The following is a 27,765-nucleotide window of genomic DNA, read 5'->3' on the forward strand; positions in this document are numbered from 1 at the left end:
ATGATATACATCTTCATAACTTCAAACTCACACATATAACACCAAACAAATAAAGCTAATAAGTATAAAGAGCACGGATATCTACCCATTCAATACAACTGTGCATCATATTCCAGCAGAAGTTTTTAATTTTCTTCTCCTCACAGACTGAGAAAGCAATGCCCCCTGTTTGGCAATGCAGATGGGTGCCTTGCATGTCATGGAAATGCTGACAGACCTTCACTGTTGTGGCATACGAATGTGGCACCAGTAAAATAGCAGCGGAACAGATGCTTCCACCACTGCCCCTGGTGGGGGGGAATGATGATGAAACAGAAGGGGCATTAGAGTTGGTCGATGGCAAATTAATCCTATTGTACTAGCAGCTGCATCTAGCGAGATGTTAGCATTCGTGCTTCAGCTCTTCCAGTACACCAAGCCCTGGTAGAGATGGTTGGAAGAGATGAGACAATGAAAGGTCACCAGTTTCCATAGAATAACGGAATAATAATGACAGGGGGAAGAAAGGGATATTCATGAATGCATTCTCCCAATGTATCACTTTCTAAGGAGACAAATCCAAGCTGGGTTCTGAATACGAACTTATTTTTTTTTTTCAGGTATAAGTTGTTGCCTAACTGGTAGGAAAAGTAAGGTTTTACTTACTGCTTTTCTTATTTTAAAAGCTCTGGCAAGCCCATTTGCAAATCAAGTATGGAAAGGTCTGATGTGATTGGCAAAAAGAATGGGGGAAAGAGTATCCTCTTGTTTATTTGGAGGAGGCATAAGGAGGTCATTCAAATATTTCCTAAGAAAGTGGTGTTTCTGGCATCAGATCAGTAGAATGGAAATATCATCTTCTGCTTCCAAATGTAAAGCATCTAATTTTGAATGAAGACTGCATGAGATGATAGAAAGTCAGAGGTTTTGCTGGTTCTGTTTATATCTGATTTTTGTGTGCATGCCTATGTAAACTACATCTGGCATGTTGCATGTACCAAGCTGGCATCTAACGGTTAAATAAGGGCCACTTTCTCCCCATCCTTACCCTTTTCACTGCCTTTTTTCAACCTGAGATGCTGCTCCCCCCCCCCAAAAAAAGTAGAGGCTCTAAGCATTTACAAATGGTAATGCACCAACAGTTGGTCTCTATCCAACCCAGCTATTGTAAGGATCTTTCAAAGAGACATAACAGAACTTGAAATCTCCTGCCAAACTGCTTTGCTGAGTTGAAGAACATTGTACTAAAGCTAAAAGACGGGGGGGGGGGCCGCGGGACAAGGAGAAGGATGGTGTTCAGCTCCTTCATTAAAAAAAAAAAAACATAAGGCATGTCTTTTCTGAAGCCAAAACTTTTCTAGCATACTACTGAACTAAATGTTTTGTTATGATCAGGCTCTTTCAGGTAATGTAATATATCCTTAATGGGACAACTGAGAAATGAAAGACGGTCCAGGATACTTTGGAGGGGGAAAAAAAATCCCCTCCCCCCAATTATAAGGGAAACTCCCTTTCTCAAGAAAGCCATGAGGACAGAGCATGCTCAGTATATACAGAATGTTGAAAACAATTTGGAAAAGAAAAATGGAAACCTTGGGGGGAAGGGAGGAAGATTCTAAAATGGGCTGCTGAAGGATGGTATGGTTGGCTGCAGGAAACCTGAGCAGATACTCTTCTATTAGGAGGTGAGAATATGCAGCAGAATTGTGTTGCAAGATACATGCTTTGTGGTAGTGCAGCCTCCTGAACGCTTAATTAAGTCTTAGATTTATATTTTGGGGTCCTTTTAACAGATCACACTGTAATTGCCAGCTAATTAAGAATAATATTGACAAATAGTTTGATTAATTAATGGATAAAAATTAATATGTTTCAGCACAAGTTGAATTTTAGGATCTCTTTCAGGAAAATAGCATTCTCTTTCTACTAAATGCTACTATGCTTAAATGCATTGTGTGAGAAATCAGATAAATCAAGGTTCTTGGCAAGAATATGAAAAAGCATCATGTATAGCATTTTTAACTACTTTCTGACCTGAAGGGAAAAAAAGCCACATTGTAAAAATTTCTTTTGTAACGTTTTAAATGGAAATGCAAAAACACCTGTATCTGTATGCCGATAAAAATGGTAAGCTATAGAATCTAGGCATAACAAAATTTAAAAAGGGGGAGAGATTAATAATGAACCAACATGTTTGTGTTTTGCCATGTTGTGAATTCTGATGAAGGAGAATTCTTTTCTGTCTTTTTAGAGAAATTTAAAATATATTCAGCAAATCTTGTTGGCTTGTATATTGACGATACTGAAACATTTTGATGAAAACATTTAAAAGAACAAAAATAGCTTCATAATTATTAGGAGTATGGGTAACATAAATTATATGAAAATTGGATATTGTAATACTCTATATTGGGATGTTGTATATGGATTACTTTTAAGTAAATAAACATGTTGCAATTGCCCTGATTTAGTAATATTTTATTTATTTATTTGGTAGTATTATTGGACAAACAATGCAAATGTCAAATCTTATCCATAGACTTAAACATGGTCAATATTCAAAATGTATCTTCTTCAGATCTAAATTGGTAACTGTAACAATTAAAGCAATAATCAATCTGATGACTAATTTCAGACTGGTTCTCAGCTCTCTGCGTGCTTATGTGTTGTACTAGATTATATGTCTACATTAAAAAATGATATTTGCCAGTGGAATTGTTTTTCTTTCAATCAAAACTTGCAAAGGTCTACAGATATAAGTAGGACAAGAGCACATAGAATGTAACATTTAATAAAAGTTTATGGTTGTAATTCTATAGTTTCACACTATTATATTATACTATACTATATTATATTATATTGTATTGTATTGTATTGTATTGTATTGCATTGATTGCATTATATTACATTATATTATTATATTATATTTTGTTATAATCTATGCCAGTAAAATATGCATAAAAAAAATACTTTCCCAAATAAAATGAATATAAGAGTCACAGTGCAAATACATAGATTAGTAGCATATAGGATTAACAATACCTTCCGTTAAGGTAAGAAAAGTTAAATGTTAAGATCCCAAGAGCATAATAACTAGGTAAGATTTGCCTCCTTCCTTCCCTCCTGTTTTTTTTTTTTTTCTTTGATTCTCAGGTCACATCAAAAAAAGGCATATCATACCAATGCGATTTATGCTTGCAGATAACGTGGTGTAAAAAATTATGAATTACCAGTGAGCAATTTGTTATATGCAAGACTCATGATAACACACTGAAGCTGTTCATAGAAAGCCTTTTTTGTTTCAATCTTTACAAAATAAATGTTTCAGCTTTCTAGGGAATATTTCTCTTTTTGTTCTTGCTGTTTTTTTTAAATCTGAAAGAATTAAATATCAATATACTACTTCCGGAATTACAGAGTACTTTGGAACACTTTTAGGAATGATAGCCCTGGGATATAGCTACAAGACTATTTTACAAAACCATCAAACAACTTAAAAGCAAAATACAGTGTACTAGAAATTCCTATTTTAAATTCAGTCTGAAGGAATTGTATGAAATATGTGCTAAAGTAAAATATTTAATATGTATACTTCTGGGAACAATTCATAATTCCACCCTTAAAAATGATTCAAATAGCATGAATTTTAAAACAGATTTGTTTCTATGAATTACAACGGTTCAGTTACATTATATCTAAACATGACGATCACTGGTTTAAAGGAGTCTTATGAATATGTTTTAATTTATTAACTGATTAAATTGGCCTATATTTACAAGTGTGCCAAGAATTTCTGAAACAAAAGGCATTTTCCTCTTTTTTAAATTTAAGACTACGCATGCATCTATAGCTAGTATCAATTTGTAAAAGGCTGTTCACCTGTATGCAACCGAATGCATATCTCCTTTTAAAATGGTATTTGCCACCTGCTGTTTTTCTAAATATTAGAAACTAAATATCTTGAATTGATTGACACTTTAATTGGAAGAAAGTTTTGAAAAGCTTTAATTAAGCTAATTATCAAAATAGTCATATAAGGATTGACTGAGTTAGTTCTACATAAGGGAAAATATGTATAACATTACAATATGATTAAAAAGCTATCCATAATTAAATATAAATGGTTCAAACAATTTTTAGTTGAGTTCTATAGTTTAATGCTTTTTAAAAACAAAATTATATCTTAAAATTAAATTTTAATTTTTTTAAAAAATTAAGATAAAATTTAGAAAAGCATTTCCTTTGCAAGACCCATTTCTGAATTGGCTGTGCAGAACACTGTTTGTTTGTGTTTAAATGGCACTCAGGCTTTCTCTTGGTTTCCAGCATATGGTGCATTACCCATATTCTTTTGTTGCTTCTAAATCTCTAGGAAATTGTGAAGCTAAAAGGATGTTGTGTAGGTAAATATAATTACTGATATATTCTGTTTGTGGCCATTGCACCGTATGGAATGAAACAAGAATTAACTGAAAGCCTTAATAAGCATTACAGTTGCTACATGCTGGTTATTTCCCTGAATGAAAACTAAGTATTTGGTTTTTGTTCAGTCTAAAAATAGATGATTATATTTATTGATATAATTTTATTTCAGCTTGACATTTATGTCAAACTTTCTAAAAGGCATATTAATTATTTAGAAAAATAAGTAAAGGAGGGGAGAAATGGAAAAAGGCATAAAATGAGCCTGTACGTGTTTCACTTCCTCTCTCCCCAATGCCCGTCTTAATAAGGTATTTGTATTTAAAAGATGTTCACAAATAGTGGCACACTGCCTGCTGGCACTGAGCTATTACCCCCCCTTTCTTTAACAATCATATGGCTTGATTCTGTTTTCCAGATCTTTTCCAAGAGCTGCTATTTAAAATAAAAATGTTTGTATCCATTTCCCTATTAATGGCCTCATTGTAATACAACCTGCTGCAGTTAAAATGGCGAAACAGATGCAACAATGAAAATTCAAAGTGATGGACACTCAGGCTTTGCCTGTAAAAGCTGCTAACAATTTTGAGAATTGGAGTGGCATTCGGAGCTCTATCAAAAGCATCAGTGAAAAAAACAAAATAAAAACATCTATTTCTGAACCTAAGAATTAGAAATACGACACAGGCCCAGACACTTCTCTGCCTTAAGAGGCTTCTTTTATTGAGTAACATTAAGTACGGAATCATTCTCCAAAATAGTGTCAACAGATTTCTCTTTGGGGTTTATGCCACTGCTGGTGTGTCATGCAGCATTTTAAAATTAGGGTGCCGGCCCTGTAGAAGTTTGCATGACTGTGCATTCCCTCTACAAAGAACTTGGATTCATTTACAAAAAGAAAAAAAAAAGAAAAAGAAGGAGGACGATATTGGCCCCAGAAAAAGCAACATCTGCATTATTTGGGATTCAATATTTCTTTCTCTCTCTTTTTTTTAAACCACTACCATTACATCTCCTGAACTGCAGTACAATGTTTTCTGACCTTTACAGAAGCGATATTTGTTGAAAAGACTGAAGGCTTCATGTTTGTTTGGAAAGCTAGATGACAAGATATAAACAGTGAATGGTTTAAAATTTCCAAGATGACATAAGACTCCAGTTCAATTTGCTATCATCCCTTCCTCCAAGGGTCAGTGAGGTCAGGAAGGAGAGCCTAAATAGAGATATTTGGTAAGAAAAGGAGGGGTTAGCCTATGAAATTTCCAGAAAAACCAATGAAAGCAGAGCATGAAATATTGCACCTTCAAAGCATAAAATGACATAAATGTGGCAAACAAACCCTGCTTAAATGCTTGCACGATTAATAAATAATACAATGGATTAATTGAATAAAAATTGACTTCAGTCATTCTTACATGGAATTGGTACACAGACCGCTTTCAGATTTATTTCAGTTTTATGTAAGTAATCGGTCTATTCTACCTTATTTTCACATTATTCTGAGGTACAGTGTACATACTGAATATAGTGTGCGTGCATGTGTACGTTTGTTTATTTGTTTATTTTCTCTCATTCATATACGAGTTTGAGCACTGTCATCCAAAACTGGAAGAAGTATGCTACTGATAAAACAAACAAGAGCAAATATAGAAAATAAGAAACAGAGGAACAAGAAATATTTGTGTTTTTTTAAAAGGAAAAACACATAACTGTGCCTTCCACCTTTCTTTCTATCGAGTAATTATCATCTCAAACTTTTCCCCAACCTCTTTGTCTAATAAGATAATGATCAGTCTGGGATCTGCAGATCACTCTGAGAAGAATGTTCTCCTTTTCTATCATGATATCTCTGTCCCTACCCTGCAAACAAATGCATGCATTAAAATATCTACATGAAATGAATTTTTAAACAAAAACACCACTAAGGCATAATAATGAGGAAAGGGGGGCACCTGTCATTGTTGTTAAATGTATTCATAGAACTTGCCTCCTGCTTGAATTTCAAGACTAGGAATCCAATCTTGTTTCAAATATATATTTAAAACATACTATTGTGACATTTGCAATCTCTAATTCACAAAGTAGTGATCTGATGGAGAACAGAAAAATACAACTATTTGGATGGACTGAGGCTACTGTTGCGTCATTGCTGGTGTTATCCCCAAAAGTCCTAAATCACTTCATTCCTAGCAAATACAGAATTATCTCTTTTCTTGATCCTGTACAGTTAAACCTTGGATTCCCTTCTCCTGAGAAACTAGAAGAGGTGAGGACCCAAAGAAAAGCTTTCTTAGTTGTCATCCCTGCATCACTACAGCTGGCTTCCAGAGTCCAGGAGGGCAACAACACTGTCTTCAGAAAGGTAACAAAAGGCTTTTATTTCACCAGGCATTTGGATCTTGGAGTTTATGGAACTTTTTTTCTAGTTTGTTAGATGCATTCTGGTTTGTATTTTTTAAATGAGATTCAAAGTATGAGTTTGGATTTTTATACTTTGCTTAGTTATTTGTTTAGGCATTGTAAACTGCCTGGTTTCTGGCAATATTATTATAAATCAATAAAATCAATGGTTGCTCACATCTAAAGACATCCATACATCTCTCCACATCTCACTATCTGCATCTCCATTGTGTTGGCTAATTATTTTGGTCTTCTAGATTGCAGCTGGATTAATTAAAAATGGAAAGGCAAAAGTTTAGTTACAAAGTCTATGTGAAAGAGCTTTAGAAAAATATAAACATGACATACACTGAAAAGAAGAAGTACCCAAAAGATGGGAGTGAGGATATAAATAGCCAAAGCCAGGACTAAAATAATTCCATGTGGAGAAGATTAAAAAACCCTGGCTAATTCAACAAAACAACCAGCAAAATGTCCATTGTAGTACGTATGGCTTGCCCCTTAAAATACCTGGAAAAGTATATCCTATCATCTAAAGAAGGCCCTCCTGTTAAACTATTAGGAGTATGTGTGTATGGCAGTGATGGTGAATGCTTTGGATTCGATATGTCAAAAATTCAGAAAATGCCTACTTTGACTATGTATGTATATTGTCCACACACCCCTCCCTGAGCAAATTACAAATAATTCATAACAAAGAGTAATAAATCAAAGTAAATTAAATTATTTAAATTTATTATTTACTAAATACTTACACAATTGTAAATATTTTTTTGAAATGCCCATCCAAGGCAGCTCCGAGTTGCTGCAGGCCTGGAAACTTCAGAGAGGTTTGGCCTTGTAGGCTTAAAAAGAGTGAGAAAGAGTGCTCCATTCTTACACACTCAGGAGGCTCAGAGGCTGCACTAGGCTGCATGGGAGCAGGGCCCTCTTGCACAACTTCTCAAAGATCTGGAGGATTGGTGTGTTACCCAAACTGACATGACATGTTACCTGTGACACACACATTATAGGTTTACAATTACTGGCATATGGGAAGGGAAAAATAAAATAGATTTAGATCAAAATCATCTAGCTACAAAAACATGATTTTTATTTATTTTTTTAATGAGCAAGATTTTCATTTTTTAAAAAAGAAAATGAAAAATTTAAAAAGGAAATATTATCAGAGGCTGCTTATATTTTGAGAGAGAACATGTTATTGAAATTTCATATTTTAGGCTTAACCAGTTCTAGCTTTGTTCTTTAAGCTCTTAAATTGGTTTTGTTGGAATAACACAGTAAAATCCTCAATATTTCAGAGAATATACATACATACATACATACATACATACATACATACATACATACATACATACATACATACACTTGCTTACAATGGCATAATGGGCAGGGGTGAAATGGCAGCCTAAAGTGGGTTACCAGTGAGCTTCAGTGAATACTGATTAGAATGATTCACTAAACTACTCATCATTAGCTGATGCTTGAGAATCAATATACCACCAATGTTTCTGTTCAGGTCAGCTAGTTGGCAAGGGCAGAAGGTCTGTCTCTTTTGGTTTTTATACCTGACTTTAAAAAGCCAGAAGCCTCATTTGCTAGTGTTAATTCCCCATTTCCTCTCCTGCTGAAAGAGTTGACTGAGAACTTTGTTATGGAAGAAAATGCACAGTCTCACTCTTTGATAATATGAGAATTCCAATTCTGATCCAAGAATTTTTGAAAATCCAACCTTTCCACTCCAGAAATATCTCTGTATCTTTATAATATGCTATATTTAAGACTTACCAGTATAATATATGACTTTAGTGGTAAGTGTAGAACTTAGTTTTCAAAATATATCTGTATAACATATAAAATAGAGTAAGGATCTTTTGGGATGCTCACACCACCCATGTGGAACTTGGGCAGTATGTTATGGATATATGCACAAAATGGTTGCCATGAAAGGCACAGCTAGCAACAAACACCTATTTATTGGAAGAAAACTGGAAAGATTGCTTCATGTAGCTTATTCTATCACGTTATATTTTGTTTTTCCAACAAAGCTTTCCTTTACTTTTATTTGGGGGAAGTGGTCACCCAATATCTTTTGTAAGAAAGTTTGTGAGGCATTTTTAAAACAACAACAATTTTGGAGACTCATGCTTCCTAAATATTCTTTGTCAGAAAGCCAGAAGAGTTTCCTCCAGATTGCTAGAATGCAATCTTTTCTACTGCAAAGTTCATAGCAATAGTGATGTTTTGTTCTCATTTGTGTATGATCTGAAATTGGTATTAAAGTCTATTAGACTTCAGGTTTATTTGGAAGAACATTGAATGGTGAATGACTACTGTGGAACCCATAGGCAGTGTCTTGTTTCTCAGGCCTTGTATGGATGGGAGAACAAGCTGCATCATATCTCTAGAGCAGTGAGCATCCTCCATCCTCATCTTGGAAGGAGCAGTGCTGTTCTGCTTGCGTCAGAGTCTCTGTTGTACACAGCACAGAGATGGCACTGACAATATAAAACAGCACTGGGGGGAAGGGATGCCTGGGCAGGCCAAGATGGCAGATGGCTTTTAGTGGCCTGCTGCTTTCCGTTTCTCTACCTTTTAACATTTGTGCTATTTAAAAGCTCTGGGTTATTGCCCCCCTTTTTTACTTCTGTTATCCATGGGCTCTTAATGGGAGCTTTGTAGCTGAGAACAAATGGAGGGAATTTTTTAGTAGGAGGTCATAGCCAGCTGCATGGAATTCAGCTATCGGGATAGCCACAAACACAGAGAAAGGCTTACCGAGAAAGTATCCATCAACTTAGGAGGTATGCAGAGATAATGCCCATCTTCTTCTGTGAACATGAATCATTGGCATTTTAATGGGCCTTAATAAAAGGGCCATACAAAAGTTATGTTAAAGCGTATGGGAGATCAGAGAATGCTGGCTGCCTCTTACACACTTCAACATTAAAACTCTGGGGCAAACACTGTTTTTTCCTGCAGAAAAATCTAATACCCTGGAAAACCGTTTCCTTTCTGTGCTATCCATCCTTCTGTAACCTAATCCATTCAAAATATGGTAGACTGCAACTTCCATAATCTTCTAACCAGCAAAGGTACTGTCGCCTATATGGCCCTGAATCCTCAAGCTTGCTGTGTGTGATTTTGATTTTCCACACAGGAAGATAAATTGCCATTTGTATTCTACAGTTTGTGAGTGCTTGCATTCTTAATAAAGTACATGGCAGCATATAATTTTCTATTTGTTTATTAAATAACGTTTTATGACTGCCTACACAAATGGTAACTCTAGAAGGCTTACAGTGTTAAAATTTCACAATATAAGAACTCAAAACCCCACTATCACCATTTCACTGGCAGCAGCCACACAATCATTCCAGCTATTTGATTGGCTCTGTAACAACCTAGAATCCCCAGGCCTGCTGACAGAACCACGTCTTCAGTGCCTTCTGGAAAAAGATTAAGGATGGGGCCCATTTTATCCCTGGGGGAATGCTATTCCAGAGGCAGGAAACCATCACAGAGAAGGCCCTTTTCTTGGTCCCACTGGATGTACCTCCCTAATAGATAAGAGTGTACTAGTATGAAAATTGCAGTTGTAGGGCAGAACAGTGGGCCTGTTGTAGAGATGCTCCTGGCATTGCTCAAGCCTAACTGAATTCTGTTCCATATCCCTCAAATCAAATATGGACAAGTTTCACCCATATTTTGAGGCTGCTGCTAGGAGAAAGTTACATTGCAAGGAGGCTCTGCATAGAGGTAGAAGTGCTGAACTTCTGGCATCTTTGGGGGTAGAAAGAAGGAGGGAAAGCAGCATATTTATAAATATGAAGATACTTGAAGAGCTAAAGTGGATTGGGGATCCATTTCATAGACCAAGAAACTCTCAAACAGCAGACAGCTGAAGGATTTTTGTAGTGAGCACCAGGGAAAAAGTATTAAGAGGTACTATTACATGTCCTTTTCAATGTTCTACTACTCCTGTTATGGTATAGGAATCACAGCAAGTAAGCAATAGTTCTGGGTTTGGGTAAAAGAGATGTGGCATTATTTTGAAGGAACGGCAGATCTAACTATACAGCAGAAAAAATTTGAACAGAATGAGCATCAAAGGCTATGTAACACCTCAAGTCTGCCCTGAACATCAGATAACAACATTGTTCATTTCAGCTTTCATATAAAGTAGCAAAAGCCCATCAGGGGAATAGAACATTAGGACATGAATATGAAGTTTATCAGTTCCACCATAAATCACAGTGGAAGTGCATTTTCTCCAGATATTCATTTGTGTATTATACTTATATTCTTCCTTGCTGCTAAAATTGATGCTCAAGGTAGCTAGAAATGACAAAAGCAAAGTTAGACATAGAATTATTATTAGGCATAGATGGTGACCATGATTGCTTGATTAAAGCTCCGCCACTTTTTACAAGGGTTGGTCACCCCTGATTAACCATAAACAAATGAATTATAAACAGAATTAAAATGGCAACCACTTGAATAAAAAGAAGCAACCAGCACCCAACTATGCACTACTCTTTCTCTCAAAGAAAATGGTCTTGTTTCTCTACTTATTAGCTTTGCCCACATTTAGGCTCTTCCTGTTCTGTTCATTGCTCATAGCATAAAATGTTCTCTATTTTTGCTTTCCTTTTTGTGAGTATCTGCTAAGAAGTTATATTATATCAGGGAAAAGAAACCCTGTAGAACAGGGCTTTTCAATCGGTGGTACATGTACCACTGCTGGTACTTTGGCACCTGGCAGGTGGTATGTGACCTAGGCAAATGTAGCGGGGGGGGGGAGAGCTGAAGTGGTGGCAGTGCCAGAGAGCCTTGGGGAGAGTCAGTTGGAGCTGTGATGCTGCTGGAACTCTGCTGAGGACCCAGGACTGGCACGCACAACTCAAGCTGATTGGTGCTTCTGGCAGTCTCGGGGGTGGCTGGCAGCCGCATTCAGTCTTCAGGCGGAGATTCAGATGGAGCTGTGGTGTTGCTGGGGCTGTGCTGAGGGCCCAGGATTGGTGTGCATAGCTCCAGCTGATAAGCGCTGTGTGCAATGGCCAGCCAGGGAGTGGGTGACTGCACGGGGGAGTGAGACTGGGGTAGCGACCAATGCTGGAACTCTCCCTGAGCCCAAGAGAGTGGCGCACCTAGAAGAGAAAAGGAGGGGGGAGAAGAGAGGATATTAAAGGAGGAGGTCTTGATGGGAGAGGGAAAGAAAAAACAGACAACGGGGAAAGAGAAAGGGATGGAGAAAGAGAGAGGAGAAGAGGAGCGGTTTCTGTGAGTCAAGCAGTGAGGAGAATGAGAGAGAAGAGGAGAGGTTTCTGTGAGACAAGCAGAGGGATCAACGAAGGAATAGATTCCTTTTTTGGGGGGGTCGTCAAGTTTTTGATACCTTGCTAAGCACTGGTGGTATTTGAATATTGTCATGTCCTAAAAGTGGTACAATCTGTGAAAAGGTTGAAAATCACTGCTCTAGAAAGCATAATACTCAATGGCCAAAAGATATTAATTGTATAGACTCTGCCTCAAATTACTCTCTGCAGAGTGGATACATTGGAAAGCTTCATACTATCCATGTAGATCCTGATTTCTCTGCAGTCCCCATCTCTCCAGTTTGGGAAATTCCAAGATTATGTGTTAATCTTAAATTAGAGGCGGAGAAATAGTGTTATTGGGTGTTATTTTGCCTATTAATCTGCAAGGAAGGTCCCAATATTGTCTTGCACTGTGGACTGCTCCTGGGCATGGCGCCCTCACTGTGGAGTCCTTGGCTGATTCCTGCATTGCATGCATAGAACTAAGAACTAATAGATGAGTCATACAAAGTGTACAGTATATGAGTAAGAAACCATGTTTCCTAATTATAATTACTAATTACAAAAACATAATTATTTATTTAACATAAGACAGATTTTGTAATAGCCTCTGGCAGTCCAGATATCACTGTAAGAGGGTACAAATGTGAAATAGATAGATAGATAGATAGGTAGATAGATAGTTAGATAGATAGATAGATAGATAGATAGATAGATAACTCCAGACAGCTATCTCCTGTTCTTTATTTCTCAAATAGTGGCATAAAATAGAATAGTTACAAAGAAAGTGACAAAGAAACACACACACAAAAAGAATACTCGAGCTATACTGTTTAGAGCTTAAGATTCCGTTATTCTTATTTATGCCTGAAATTAACAATCAAGTCCCCTTCAGTTGTTCCAAAAAGAACCATACAGAGGAGACATTGGGGAGGGTGGGCCAAGAATCCCAAACAATTGCACCATCAGGAGGAGGAAAATCTGCAAGAAACTTGTAGCTACGTTTCTGGTTTTTCATTACCCAATTGCACTTTACACATACATATACATTTATTTAAATAGGAACCAGAACTGAATAACTTTTTTTTGTTTTATTGTCCTGGATTTCATTTGTTAGGTTTGATAGATACATAATGTAGTGCTCTAAGCCCAACATAAGCCCCTTGCTCAGTGTTGCAAGTTTATCATGCTGGGAAAAGCAGTCTCTTTCACTTTCATAAAAATAACCTGTTTCTCACAATGCTGTAAAATGAACTGCAAAACAAAGCACCAACTGAAGCAACTGCTGCCTATCGTGCTTGTTTTACAGAACATCTCTGGTGGATAATGTAGTCTAGGAATGTAAATAGCCTCCAAGAGCCTTCCTTGTAATTTTTAATATGATAGAAAGGATTTTTAAATACACCAGGAGTCAGCACATCAATTGTATTTCATTTGATTTACTTCACATTTCAATCTAATAACATTTTGTTTTTCCCTGACCCCATCAATTTTGGAGACTTGCCCTTGACATAATACTTAAAGGTCAAGTGTGACCTCTGACAGGAAAAATAATGCAGTGGGACTCCTGATGTAGAAAGTCCCAAAGACTTTCTAGAGAAATAAATGTAGTCAGTAGCTGGAGCATGAAATATTAAGGACCAAGATAAGTAGAACACTATATCAAAAACTAGTTTTGCTCTTATAGTCATTCTGGACCCTATAGAGACCAGCTTTTGCCCAACCAAGCTGGACACAGATATTAATTGTTGAATGACGTTCTAATGCAGACATGTCAAACTCGCGACGTCACATGACGTCACGCAACATATCGGGACAGTTTTGTCATTGCCAGCAATGGGGTGGACATGGCTTCCGCGTGATGCACCTGACACATGGGCCGGCAGTTTGACACCCCTGTTCTAATGGGTTTGAATGACATATGCAGAGAAACTATCCATACATAATGTGAAACAAACAAAAAATGCATTTATAAGCTTAAGACAGACAGACAGACAGACACACACAAACACACAGCAGGAAAAACCTACATGGCTCAGTATTGGTTTATTTTAGCAGACTAGGATAGAAAGTGGAGCTCCAGAAGACTGTTCTGAAATGATGAAGCAGTAGTGTAGGTATATTTTTAAAATATTGTCTATTTTCATTCACAATACTTGTGACTGTTTCCTGAAATGTTTCGACTTAGGCATCTATTTGTTCAGTTCAATCCACCAACAGCTAGCTAGGCATCTCAAACTATTCATCATAAATAATGAAGCAGACCTTGAAAATATAATATGAATTTTTATAGCTACTGTGTGATCCATAAACTCAAATAAAAATAACCTCAGAAAAATAGAGCTGAAAATCCATTATCAAATTCATGCTTCTTGCTCAGCTATAATCCTTACAAGGGGAGGAAATTAATAATAATAGCAACCCTTGCTATAAATTTGTGTCCTGGGTGCATGGAATTTGATAAAAAAATATAAGAGGCTTAACAATCCCATCCTGTATTTTATAAATGCCTAACCTGGTCTCAAGAATGTATATGAGACCTAGATTTCATTCCAGATGCATGGATGAGATCAAAGAGCCAAGGAATATCAACATACTCTCGCATCTGTGAGTCAGAAGATCAAAGTTTGCGCCAAAACACAATGGAAATCAGATGGCAATCCTCTCTGCTTGTGCAAATGCTGCTGCATCAATTTATTTTCATTATAAAGAGGCCTGGGCTTGGAGATGGGAGCATGCAAAATGTAAATATGTGTGGATTCCACACAAAGGTGACAGTGATATTAGAGACAATGCTAAAAACACCTCCTGTGTAACAGCTATACTGCAAAAACCAACAGCTTATAATCAGTGGGATATCTTAATAGGCTTGGATCCAGCCTATCCTGGTGGGCTGATACAATGTTGCTATGTAATTATACAGAGGAAGAAAGCATTCAGATGAAGCATTGTCCATTATAATGTAAAGAATGTTAAGAATACATGGACATTAGATGCATTTGTTTGCTACTAATTTAACTTTGGGCTTCTTTATCCTCCCAATCCTGGAACTTATAGTTTAGTAATATATAATGGAGACTTTTCTGTTATGGTATACTATACAGTTAGGTAGAACAACTGCACCTTGAAGAACAAATGATAGACCATTCAGACATCTCTATGTTAGGATTTAGGAATCTAGTGTTCTAGTTATTGCTGCATTCTGGCTCCTTCGGTCTTAATTATCATAGCCAATGGTTTGAGATTATAGAACTAGTAGTCCAACTACATCTTGAGAACTATGGGCTTCCTAATTTATAGGGCTATGGGAAGGGGTCTTATTAAGTTAGATTAGAATAAGGTTTAGTCTGGAAAATAAGGATCTGTTTTGAGTCAAACTGAATCAGAGATTGCCTAATTCAAAAACCCAAAGTTTCCTTTCCCCTTTCTATTTCACTATGATGGGAGAAGCTACCAAGCTCAACTTTGTTTCCTTTTTAACAGCCTGGGATAGAATAGGCAGCTCCAGAGGACTCATCTGAAAGGCTGAAGCCTGCCAAATTTCAGAACAGAAAGTGCAGGTATACATTTTTTTTTTTTTTTAAAAAGGCCTAAACTTCTCCCCCTTTTTTCTGACAGAATTAGAGGACATCTGCAGGCATAGCCTGCCAAATGTTAAACAGATATGCACTGGGGCTTTTTTTTGTAGGGGGTCTTTAAAGATGGAGGGGGTTGGGAAGTCACTAATCCCAGTCCTGCTGTTTTGTGCACTGATATTGAAAAGGAAGACATGTTTTTTATGGTTGGCTTTAATATTGTTTTATTTATATATTATGTTTTAAACTGATGTAAGCACCATCCAGAGAACCGCAATTATGCTCTGATTCAGAAGTAGAACTCATGTAAGCACCGTCCAGAGAAATGCAGTTATACTGTGGTTCAGAAGTAGACATAATATTATACATCCAGGCTGCAAAGACAGGACTTAATGAAAAATGCAGCTATATCTATTTATATAAGTTCTGATTGCGAGCCTACAAGAGAGAACGTACTCTGGAATAAACATGGATAGGATTGCATGGCATATGTTTGGATAAAAAACTTAAATTTATAAATTTTGATAGCATGACGCCACACACTTGTTCAATGTATGCATGAAGAATGGACCTTGAATGTTGATTGGAAGAATGTCATTATTATTTTCATATTCAAATAGAAGAGCAATAAGAATGAATACAAAAAGCTGCCAGTTTGTTAAATGTGCTTGGGTGTTTGGCAGAATTCTGATTGAAAGAGTATGGGAAGTGACAGTGTACAAAATTTGGAAATGTACATTGTTATGCCAGGCTAGGGGTGTGTAGACCAAAATTTTGCTGTTCAGCTAGTCACTGAAAAATGTATGAATGCGAGAAAGTGTATTCCATATTTGTTGATTTAGACAAAGTGTATGATAAAGTGAATAGACTGGTATGAAATGATTTACATGAGTTCTGAAAGCATGATTTGCTTCCATCATGGGCAATGGTACATGATGAAAGTAAAGCATGGATGAGAATAATGGAATGTTTAGTAAATTGATTCAACATTGAGCAGAGAATAAGACAAGTTATATAATGTCACCTTGGTTGTTTAATATATTTATAGATATATGTATAAAATGTTTAAGGTAATACTAGAGATGTGTTGCCAGGATGTGATATTAATGAAGTTTTCTATGCACACAATGCTAGGTTATTGGCTGAGAACCTGAATGATTTGCAGAAAATGTTAAATTGTATGATGCAACAAGGAATATGGATCTGAAAATTAAAACTTAAAAAAAAAACAGCTATGTTTGACAGAGTTGAACCAACATGAAAGCTGAGTGACTTACCTCACATGGCTGCTATTGTGGGGAAAATAGGAGAAGAAAGGAACATTGTGTGAGTTCACTGCTTTGAGTTATTTATAAAAGTAATAAAGATGGGTTATAAATAAGTAAAATCACAAGTAATACCTTCATTTTGTGTACTTTTGTTGAATGTTGGCTAGGAAAATGGATGGAAAATTTTTGAGATGTGCAAATACTGGTTGAAAGATAATATTTGGCCTGTTGTTAGGAATATTTGGCCTGTGGAAAGAAGTGAGAATGGCTGGGTATAAGAGCTTGCTTTTAGCTATTTCGTTATATGGAAGTGGAAGTAGGATATGTCAAGTGCAACATAAAAGAGAGTTAAATACATTGGGAATACGTTATTTAGGAGAGAAGGTCAAGAGTGAATGGATGATGAATGAATGTGGATTGAATACAGAAATTAAGAATGACCAGAACAAAAGAAGTACATTGGGGTGATTTGGTTTGGTCATATAGAAAGAAAGAATGAAAGAAAAAAATGAAGGCTGAATTCCAAACTAAGTGTATGAAGAATGAACAAGTCCAGAGAAAGGAGACCAAGAAAATCGTGGTTGAAAGGCTTTGATAAGTTCATAAAAAAGAGAGCAGTAGAAAGAACACAAGACAACATATGAAGCAGTGTCTCTGTAGATGTGGCAGAAAGAATAATGGGTGTTAGTGCAACCATTCTTGCTCTCCTTGACCGTTCAGTGGCCTTCAGTGCCATCAAGCAAGGTATCCTTTGGGCCAGCCACAGAGTTTGGGGCAGGGTGGTGCAGTCTTGCACTGGTTTAGTTCCTTTGTCTTATCCAGTGCTGATAGGAAGTGAGTGATCCCAATGGTGCTGCATCACGCTGGTGGTGGCTGACGGATTAAGGCAATACCCCACCTCCCCCCATGCACATCCTGCTCACTTTCTCTCCGTCTTTTTAATTGTAAAGTATTACTATTATTATGAGTATTTATTGTTTCAATGTTTTGTTCGGTTTTTTTTTAATGTTTGTAAGTTGCCCAGAGTCACTTCTAGGTGAGATGGGCAACAAACAAGTCAAACAAACAAATAAATAAATAGTTTGTAAAAGCAAAAAAAATATGGAGAGCTACTATGTCTGATGTGGTAAAAACTAGACCCTTTTTTTGCTTGTGCCTTCCAGTTAGTGTTGACTCTTGGTGACTGCCTGGCTGCGTTTCAGATGTGGTTTGTTTTTGCTTTCTTCCTAGCTGAGAGACAGAGTAATTGGCCAAAGGTCACCTTGCTGGCTTTGTGCCTGAGACAGAACAAAAGCTTGCAGGTTCCTGTTGTATTAACCACTAAAGTTTGTTTTCATTTCCCCATCTTTTTCTTTTAGTTTCTTTTGCCCACTTTTTAGTCTTTTTGTACTCTGTATAATATTCACCTCCAAAAGAAAACAATATGATTAGATTATTATTTATTTGTTTGTGGTTGGTTGCACCATCAGCCTGATATTTAGACTGGATTTGGCATTTTTATCCACCTATTGAGTCCTTCCCAAGAACCCAGGAAAGTGAGATGTTATCTGAGGGTGTTAAAAGTATCATTGCAGGATATTAGTTGCCTTTTGAAATTGAGTGATGGTGATTTTGTCAATGCCAATGACATTCAAGTGGTGCTCCAGATGTTTTGGGATTGTACCCAAGGCATCTATTACTATTGATATTATCTTTATTTTTTTTTGCTACACTCATTCTTCTTCTGTCTGCTGGTCTTTGTATTTTGTGATTTTCTTTAGTTATTTTTTTTTTCTATTCTGCTGTCTCCAGGTTTGAAAAATCCACTATCTAGACTTCTTTGTCTTTTTTGTTGTCTTCATTTTCTATTTGTCTATTTTGTAATCTCAACAATTCTTGCATGCAGGCAAATAATATTTCTTGCAGATATTCTAATGCACCACTGTTGCTACTTTGTCATGCCTTTGTTTGTAATCAGTCTGTTTGATCTTCTTGCAGCAGCTAACTAGGTGGTGCACTTTTTTTCCAGCTTTTTTGCAGAGATGTCATTTGCTGTCTGTTGCTGTCTTCTCAATTCTGGCATTGTATGCATTTGTTCTTAAAGTTTGGTTTTATGTAGCCAGAGTTAGCCCCTATGTCTGTCTCTTCAACTTTCCTGCTCTTAGCCGTTGCCAGGTCTTGTTGTTATCTGTTGTTGTTTTTTAATCTTCTGGCCATGTAATACTTTGCCTTGCTATGTCTCTTTTCTGTTCTTCATTTAATCTTTCTTGTAGGCCAGTTTATCTCTGCAGTACTCAGTAAGTACTCCTGGTAGACTAGCCTCAGTGCATCTTCTTCACTGTCCTTCAGATATTCTTCCAATGCCTTTTCTTCTTCAACCATCTGATGTACTTGCAACATTCCATATCCACCTTTTGCTCCTTGGTAAGTAGATTCTGTCAACACTGTATGGGTGAAGGGCATGATTCATTGTCATTATTTTTCTTGTCTTACTACCCAAGGCTTTTAGTTCTGCTTGAGTCCAGTCCACTATTCCAGTGGTGTATCTAATGATTGGAATTGCCCAGGTGTTGATTAACTTAATGGTATTTCCACCACTGAGTTTGGACTTTAAGATCTTCGTTCAATGAAAATGTGTGATTCGTGGGAACCTTGAGTATGGATTAAGTTCTCAAAGATGTTTTAATCATGTAATAAATAGTTCTCCCCCCTTCTTGAATTGGAATTTGTGTATATTTTTCAAGGCAATGTCTCAACAGCATAGGAAGGGAACTCATATTAGTGTACAAGGATAAATAAATAACACAATTAAATTTCAATATTTCCATTTGCAGCATAATTATATAATATTAAAAGTACAAAAAGCTGTACATTAATAAACATACCTTTGGGGAAAACCACTTAATGTTTTTCTTGCAAATGTATTGATTGAAAGGATATTTTCAGGTAGATTTGTAGGGAAAAAAACCTTGAAAATGATGAAAAGTAGGACAGCTCATGAGAGACTGAGTTAAAAATGTTTGTGGTTTTTTTTGCTTGGTCTTTTTTGGCCTGGTACATTATCTAAACAAGAATAGAAGCATTTACCTAATTCCATTTAAACTTAGAAGGGAAAAAAGAGGGTGAGGTTATACAATATTTTTTTTATCTTGAAATTTTTTAAAGTAAAAAATGTTGTTTTCCTCTATCCATATGAAGAGCATATAGTGCCTGGAGTGATATGGTAACAAGCATTTTTGGGGAGAGGGGGAAGAAAGGAAGAAGAGAGATGGACAAAATTTCACACTATCCTTTGCAAGACTATGTTGAAGAAAGCTTGGCTTTACATATATTCTAGGGATACAGAAGTCTAATTTGACTTTTAAAAAGCATTACTGTCTGCCTGGAAATACATAATGCTTTGGTGCCACACTTCTAACATGTTTGTCTGAGGAAGGTTCCTAAGACATTTGAGCATCAATAGTTGGGGAAATGAAAATGCTACTTGACTTCTGAGTTGCAGCAACATTACGGTGAAAAACTGAATATATACAGTACAGTACTTAAAAATCCCTTCCTAATGCCTTTTAGAAAGTCCTTGCATTTAAATTATGCTGAAAAGAAGATGATGATGGGAAAATAGTACAACAGCCTAGTATAAAAATATAGCCGAAAGGATATACAGTATATTCCTAGGATTTTCAGGTTTTTAGGATGTCTGTTCCATATCTGCTGTCTTTCCTGGAATAATGGAAATAATCACAAACTGGTGGCTGGAGGAAGACAGCCCATTCCCTGGAAATCTGTTTTTAGAAGGCAAAAGGAATGTCCCTGTAATGTATGATTTCAATGGCCTTCAAGAACAAATGCTTTTCAGTTGGTTTGTATGGTGTGATGAAGTCATCAGGAGAGCAATGGGAATGATGAATAAATTGTGCATTGGCTTGACATGTCTTCAAAATGCACATGAGTATAGCGTTTGGGTGACTTCCAGTTGCAATCTAACATATTTGCATGAAGCCAATGAGAAGAAGGCTGCTTGGAATAAGAACTATTAGTATGTATATTAACTGCAATCTGTTTACTCTTATTGTTATTATTTCTTAAATTAATATGCTGCCTAACTCTTAAGCGGGTGGTTTGCAAATTGTTTAAAACATTAAAAACAAGAAGAATTTTTTAAAAAGGGTACAGATAGCAGGATGACAAGCCTGGTGGAAATTGAGGAAAGCAACCTAGCTTAAAAGGAGACTTCAGTCAAAGGCCTGAGTGAAGAGCCAGATCTTTCAGGACCCTTTGAAACACCAGAATGGGAACCATTTTACACCAAAAAGGGGAACCTCATGCCAGGTGGCAGACACTATGACAAAGAAGATGCTTTTCCAGGGTTCTGATAGAAGGTATTATTTAATTAAAGGAACCTGCAATGTAGTAATCCTGCCAGATTGTCCTGGCTGAGAAGATACTATGCTAAGGGCTTTATGTCCCTAAAGTAACCAGGCCCTATGCCATATGGGGCTTTATTGGTAATGACTGACAGCTTGAATTCTACCCAGAAGTGGAAGTATTATGTGGGTATATTGAGGCATATACTACCAGCACTACTGTATTTTGGACTAGTTGAAGATTCTGGATGGTCATCAAGGATAACCCCATATGGAACTTATTGCAGTAGTCAAGTTTTGAGGTGACCAGGGCATGAGTGAAAGGCTTCCTGATGTAGGAAAGGAAAAAACTGGCACACCAAATTAATCTGCACAACAGCCTTCCTGGACATAGCTGCTGTCTGCTCATTGAGCAGCAGCTGCAAGTCTAGGAAGACCTTAAGTTGTATACCACCTTTGAAAGGGGAAGTGTCACCCAATTCAAAGTCAGAGATAAAATATCAGCAGCCCAAACACTTATAGCTATTTATAGGATTGACTTGGAGACAGTTTCTTCCCATCCAAACCTGCACAACTTCCCTTTCTGTGGCAGAACCTCAACAATCTCCTTAGCTGGTCCAGAGTTGAAACAAATAATCGGGCATTATCAGCAACCCCCAAACTAGTTGATTATTTCACCCATACGTTTCATGCAGATATTGTAAAGGGAGAGAGAGATAATGGAACCATGCAACCTCACTACAGAAGGATATCATAGATGATGGTATTGAAAGCCACCAAGAGATCAAGAAGCACATGGATAGATGCATTACTGCTATTGCTGCTCTGCCCCAGGTCATCTACAAGTGTGATCAAAGCTGTCCCAATATCATCCCCCAGCTGAATCGTGACTGAAAAGGGACTTGATAATCTATTTTCTCCAGGGCTCTCATCAGCTGTAGACAGACTACCTTTTCAACAACCTTCCACCCAAAGTTCAGACCATCCTCTCCAATTCTCTTTTTACTTTGTGGAGTGGGGAGGCTGATATGTGTGGAAAGTAGTTTGTCCTTTAGCCTTATCTTTTTTGACAGCATGTTTAAAATTTCTTTGCTCTCTGGAGATCTTCCACATGGCATATCAGATCCATTGTAATAGATGCCTCTAGATTCGAGAGGTTATTTAACTGACTACAAGAAAACATACTTGAAGTTCAAATTTTCTGCCTTGTAGTGGGTAGTGGCTATAAAGTATACTAGGCAATGTCAGATCTTGCTGCCAGGGTCTACAAGGGATGAAACTACACAACCACTGATTTAGAAAGACGTTTCCCATAATTTATCAGAATCATCAGGCCATTCAATTTTTCCTAAAAGAAAGTTGCTGATGGGTATCATTGCATTGTCTTTCAACATTTAAGCATCACAGACAGTTGCAGAATCACCTGTGTTTTTATATTTACAGCACTCAGCAATATTATTGGGATATCATGCACTCAGATTGCATTCATTCTTGGGCAAAACCTGTCTGCCTTGCTTTTTGCCAATTTTTATTATTTAAGCTTGTGTGGATGATTGAGGTCTTTTGACATCATCCAAAGCTCTGTTAAATTCCTTTGTTCTGGCCCTGCCCTTGATTAGTTACTATTCCTCAACATCTTTATGGCATCTTCTAAGGTTAAAGCAGTTTCCACAGGGATAAAAATTTGTCCAGTGTCCATAAGCAGTCTGATAGCTTCATTTCTATTATTTGTAAACTCAGTCCTCTGCCTGCTCCTATAGGCATTTTATATAGGCCTCAAGAAATTTCCCAGGTTTCTGTGTTCTGATCTTGATACCATCCTAACAAATTAAGTTCCTCCCAGGTACACAATACTCATCACAAATGTTCCCAAGTCAAGAAGATCCTTCCTTGTAATAATAGCAAAGAGTTATTCCTCAATAGAGTTATTCCTGTGGCTCCATGATAACAATGAAGTATATTTTTAGATTTCTCCTTGGTTCTATCCAGTTCAGCATCAAAACCTTAGTTGTTTAACATAACTAAATTCTGCAGTCTTTTTACAGTGTTTGATCTTTTTTTTCTAGCAGAAATATAGGGGACATATAGTCATTCCAGTTATTGTCAGGAGTGCTTGTGAGTTGTACTGGCAACGTGGAGACCAAGATTTCTGAGACTGTAGCCAGATTTTCTGGTTCAACTGGTTGGCATTTTGCAGTTTCGACTATTCCCTCTATTAGTCCTTGATGCACTGTACAGTTAACTGCATTTCAACAATTTTAAAAAGCATATATGTCTTCAAATATGTGTGGAGAAAGTCAAGGCTTTTGCTTCTGTGGGGGCCATTGAGTTAACATGTCCTGCTGAATGTTATCTTTATTTCAAAATTTGCTTTGGAGGGTTGAGAATGTGGAACCTACCAGGTAATGGTGGAAAGAGAGTTGTGTAAAAATTGTACTACTTGTACTGTGATGGATTTAGGTTTATGCATTTCTCAAAGAGCATCATGACCTTAATATTTTCTTATTTAATTTTAGTACATGGTTGGTGATTAAGAAGAAAGAAAGTTGCACGCTATGACTGTCTGCGGGTAAAGAGTATATGTAATTAATACGATTATTCTTATGAATCTAATGCACAAATAAACACAAATACTTTCCACATCTGATCTGAAGGTATGCTATATTTGGATTTATCATTTCTCAGCTTTTTGACTATGATCAAGTATTGTATGTTGGGATTTGTATTTCTTTCCAAATATTATTCTAAGAAATCAGACCAAGTAGTATATTTATGGGATATTTATAAAAAAATGAAACATTCATGTAGTATATATGTAACAGAGGGGAAAAAGTTATTTAGCTTTGTGCCAGCCTATCAAAGGATAATAGGTACATACACAAAAAAGATGGATTATCATATTGACCCTATTTATTTTCACAGCAGGTGCAATGTAGTTTGTGCTATCAATAACCACTGGCAATAAAGACAACCAGAAGTATGAACTTGTTTTCACCTCTTACAGTTCCACAGTGGTATCTGAGATTACAGCAAAATAATTTGAGTTCACCATGACGTGAAACCAGTCGACCTTAGAAAGCTCCTTCAGAGCTGAGCAGGTCTCAGAAACAACTTCTTAGATCCTTTGTTGGCCTATAACTGAAGGAACTTTGATCAGCCATAATTATTTTTTTTTACTAAGTTCCACTGCATAATAAAAATAGCAACTTGTCCAGGACCATCTAGTAAATTTTGTGGATGAATAAGGAGTTCAGATGAGGTCTCCCAACTGTGGCTGCCCCTTACTACCCTTCATCTTTCTTACTTTTCTTCTCACTCAGCCAAAATACATTGAGATAGTACACTCACTGGAGGCAGCAACCTATGGTCTTAGCTGTTCTATATATTGTTAGCAATATAAAACTAGCTGCCCTGCTACTATTTTTATGTATCTACAATTGATTAACCATTGTATATGTAATTTCTTACACTGATGATATTGAACCAGTTATTCTACATGAGTTTACAATCTTTTAGCTGAATGGATACAGGAGGCTCCACATTCCCATCACTTTATCTGCTGTCAGTTGATGAAACAATTTGGGCAAACACAGTGGCAACTGGTCTGTCAGACAGATTGATAGATAGGGTCCTCTAGTTGTCCCTATTTTGGTCTCTAGGATAAAAAGGAGACTAAAGAAGAGAAGAATAAGAGAAAGAAAAGAAAAAAACCCAAAACATGAGTTTGTTTTGTACACAAAACTTTGTATACTGATTTCAAGAAAGCATGATTAAGCTCTGAGTATGTAAAGTCTCTAAGTAAGAAAGTCAATATCTTAACAATTTAGCGTTCTTGTTCTCTTTTTTTTTGCCGATCAAAAACTTTTTGCCAGCCAGTGAGTTTTGTGCACTAATGGATTATGTCTGCTTGTTGATATCCCAAGCTTTTTTCTCCCTTGTCAAAAGGTTTACGGTAAATTTTAAGGTTATCAATAGATGGTTGATAGTTATCTTTGCAAATTGATGATGTTACAATAAGACTATTACACCAAACTATTTTCTTTGTGGGAAGCAAAAGCCTTTTGTACATGAATTTTTAACACTAGTAGCAGTCAAGAAAGGAACAAGAGCCTAATTCAGCTCTGGTCTATAGTTTCAGTCTATAAAAGATATAGATTCACAAATAATACATATCATTTAATGCCACAAAGAAGAGTGAGTCAAGCTATTTTCAAAGGCTCCTGAAGGCAGGACAAGAAGCAACGGGTAGAAACTAAGCAAGGAGAGAAGCAACCTAGAACTAAGGAGAAACTTCCTGACAGTTGGAACAATTAACCAGTGGAACAACCTGCCTCCAGAAGCAGTGAATGCTCCAACACTGGAAGTTTTCAAGAAGAGACTGGACAGCCATTTGTCTGAAATGGTGTAGGGTTTCCTGCCTAAGCAGGGGGTTGGACTAGATGACCTCCAAGGTCCCTTCCAACTTTATTATTATTATTATTATTATTATTATTATTATTATTATTATTATTATTATTATTATATAATGGACATTTGTATGTATATGTTACACACTGCATGAGTATTTTTGAAACAATTTTAAAGTTTTTAAAATATTTCAACATCATTTGTACAATTCAGCAAATCATGCATATCTTTAATCTAAGGTTTTTTTTTCCTCCCAGCTAAATCAGACAGGCTGACAAGCCAATAGCCTTGGATGGATCATACCTTATTTTTGATTAGCAATAGCAATAGCACTTAGACTCTCCACAGTGCTTTGCAGCCGTCTCTAAATGGCTTACAGTATCAGCATATTGCTCCCAACAGTCTGGGTCTTCATTTTACTGACCTTGGAAGGATGGAAGGCTGAGGTAATCTTGAGCCACTCAGAATTGAATTCCTGAAGTGAGCAGTGAATTTGCTTGCAATACTACATTCTAACCACTGCCTATAATGTTGTCAATTCATAATAAAACTATGCAGCATGCCCTGGGACATTCCAATGAGTGTCCTATGGAAGGACAAGCTTCTGTGTGGATGTTTTGCAGGGTATATTAAGTATCCCCCAGCTCTCTTGTCTTCTGTTCTGAAATTAATCAACCCTCCCTTAAAAGATTTGACTCAGGGCCAAATGAAAGCAGCTGTGAGGAAGGTGAAGGGTTAACCTAAAGCATGCAGCTGCTAATGTTAGTTTTGGAGGCAAATTCAAGTCTTCAGGGATAATCCACTCCAGCAAGATCTGACATGAGATGTGATTTTTTAAGCATATTGGGGCCCGTTGGGTATGTTGACTGAAATTACTGAAGACATTTCTTGCCTCTCTCCCTCTTTGCTTTTCTAAATGAATCCATTCTTGACTGATTACAGAAATTGTCCATGGATTGCTTTGCTTGGTCTGTTACAGGTTTTCAAAATTGTTAGGTAGCTCAAGAATCCTAAAGTACTATGAAAAGCTGAAAATAAGCATCTCCGAACTTGATAAAACAGAGATGGGTGTATTTATCCACCATCTCCATGACACTCAGAAAATTAAAATTTAGTAATATATTTAGCTCAGAAACATGTTTACTCAAAAAAGGCCATTGGAGGAAATCTTTTTAATAAATTTGGTTCTCAGAAGGACAGTATGCGCAAAGTGTTTTGCAACACAGGCCCTTCTAAAAGTTGGAATTTAGTGCAAATATATAATCTAACCCCTGCCAAAAAGGAAAATGCCAAACTACTTGTCCTCTAGAAAGGTTTAACAATTTATTTTTACCTTAAGTAATATGAAATGATCCTAGAATAGTTAAAACGTTGTCATTAGGAAACCAGCTTAAGAAAACTCACAATTTCTTCCAATATATTAAGCTTGATTATGGAAGTCAAAGGACTATATGAAGATCCCCTGTGGATTTTAAAAGAAGCTTTCAGTTTCTGTATTATCATATATCAGCATTTACTAGAAAACAGAGATGACTTATTTCCAGCCCAGCTGTGGTTTACTTGAAACTACTGCAAGTTAAATGTTCCTTTTGAGATGCCATAGTTCTACTTTTCCAATGTTAGGAACTTTGTCCTCATCCCTCATTCTTGTAACTCACTTTCAGGTCTTATAAGGGAATGGTAGCTTGACGGCTTTGTAGCTCTCTGTAGTCACTTGGACAAAATGGAATTTTATCAATTTCCTTTCAGCAGAGGAGACTACAAGGTGCCATATGATTTTCTTTCCTTTTAACATAAAGCAAGGGAGGGGGAAAAGTTTATGTAGTGGTAATAGCTGTACCAGTTCAAATCAGTGGTATTTGCTACTTCTTCTCCTTTCATGTCTGTTAAATGGCTTTCAAATGTCTTCAGAGGCTCAAGGAATGAAAATGGCAAGGTGGGAATAAGTGCCCTGTGTGACTCTTGAAGTCTTTGGTAAACAGATATTAGCTGCTATAACCAAGCAGCTTTTACCATCCTACCATCCAAGCAACAGTGACAAATAGGCTTT

General features: G+C 36.7%; 1 long non-coding RNA gene across 1 annotated transcript; it reads left to right on the plus strand.

Moving 5' to 3' along the window:
• The first annotated feature begins 1,554 nt into the window (after nucleotides 1–1,554).
• On the plus strand, nucleotides 1,555–26,225 carry LOC120316922. The gene is made up of 4 exons (XR_005559088.1): nucleotides 1,555–1,664; nucleotides 6,629–6,763; nucleotides 23,825–23,962; nucleotides 25,973–26,225. It is a non-coding gene; the product is annotated as an uncharacterized LOC120316922 (long non-coding RNA).
• Nucleotides 26,226–27,765: the final 1,540 nt, after the last annotated feature.

Source organism: Crotalus tigris, unplaced genomic scaffold, assembly GCF_016545835.1.
Source record: "Crotalus tigris isolate CLP2741 ecotype Arizona unplaced genomic scaffold, ASM1654583v1 scf7180000019505.314820, whole genome shotgun sequence".
Lineage (NCBI taxonomy): Eukaryota > Metazoa > Chordata > Lepidosauria > Squamata > Viperidae > Crotalus > Crotalus tigris.